Source organism: Tupaia chinensis, unplaced genomic scaffold, assembly GCF_000334495.1.
Source record: "Tupaia chinensis unplaced genomic scaffold, TupChi_1.0 Scaffold141414_1, whole genome shotgun sequence".
In the NCBI taxonomy this organism is placed as follows: Eukaryota; Metazoa; Chordata; class Mammalia; order Scandentia; family Tupaiidae; genus Tupaia; species Tupaia belangeri.
This window is the reverse complement of record NW_006201276.1, coordinates 569,804-571,261: the sequence shown is the minus strand read 5'-3', so window position 1 is coordinate 571,261 and position 1,458 is coordinate 569,804. Positions and strand designations below refer to the sequence as shown.

Sequence of the window (1,458 nt, the reverse complement as noted above, 5' to 3'; positions counted from 1 at the left end):
CCTATGTCAAAAAACCTCCCCAAAAAAAAAAAAAAAAATACAATTAAGTGGAATGTGAGAGCAGGAAAACCATCTTACTTTGGTTCCAGGATATATAGTTAATATCACTAAGGATGCAGCATATTTATTACAGTTGCATTGGAAGATTTTTGTCTACTAAAAAGCATTTGGTTATTCAAAACATCCCTGGACTATATGATTTCCAAAAGAAGATCTCATTTGAGAACTGTGAAAAAAATCAAAACCATTTTTTCTTTTAAAAACCCATGTAATAAAATCCTAACAATCTACTTCACACTGAAGTGGGAAAATATCTGAAAGGAGCAGTTTCAATTTCAATGAGGTCAAAGTGCACTATGAAGTGCATCTGCCTTTGCTGCATTTGGGATTTATATGGTTATTTGGTAACACTGTTTAAGAACTCCTGGGTCTTAATACAATCCTGCATAAGAACATAATTTATACTATGTGAAAAAAATAAGACAGGACTTATTACTTGGAACCACAAAGAGAAAACATCATTATTTTTTTTTAAATTGTGTTTTACAAAAAAAAAAAAACACACTTAAATGTGTGCAACTATTTTCTTATGCTGAAAAGACTTTGAAGATTTAAGACACTATAGCAAATAATCGATATTAATTTTTTTGTCCACACTGAAATACTGTGTATGCAAAATACCTCAATTGTTAATAAGTCAATGCTTCATGATACCAAAGCTGTGATAATCAAAACAGCATGGCATTGGAACAGGAACAGACAGGTGGACAAAAGAGGAACAGAATAGAGTCTCCAGAAATAAATTCCCAAACATACAGTCAAGTGATTTTTGACAAAGGATACCAGTCAATCCAGTGGGAAAAGGAAAACCTCTTTAGCAAATGGTGCAGGAAAAACTGGATATCCACCTGCAGAAAGATGAATCTGAACTCCTGTCTCTCACCTTTGACCAAAGTGAACTCAAAGTGGATCAAAGATCTAAACCTAAGACCTCAAACTATAAAACTGCTTCTGGAAAACACTGGGAAAACTCAGGGAGACACTGGAGTAGGCAAAGAATTCTTAAATAAGACCCCCAAAGAACACTCAATAATCCCCAAAATAGACAAATGGGATTACATCAGATTAAGAAGTTTCTGCATGTCAAAAAAAACACAGTAATTAATGTGAATCAACAGCCCTCAGAATGGGAAAATATTTCTGTAACCTATGCTTCAGATAACGGACTGAAAACCAGAATACACAGGAAACTCAAGCAGCTGTCCTGATAAAAGATGATCAACCCTATTAAAAGTTGGAAGAATCAATTGAAAATACCACTAAGGAAGACATACGAATAGCTAAAAGGCATAAGAAAAAATGCTCAACATCCCTCATTATAAGGGAGATGCGGATCAAAACCACAATTAGGTACCACCTAACCCCAGTAAGAATGACTAAGATTAAAAAAAAAAAAAA

General features: G+C 33.9%; 1 pseudogene; it reads left to right on the top strand.

Annotated features, from left to right (window-relative positions):
• The window catches only part of LOC102488220 (KATNB1-like protein 1), a 2,454-nt pseudogene extending 2,294 nt beyond the window's left edge, over positions 1-160 (top strand).
• Positions 161-1,458: the final 1,298 nt, after the last annotated feature.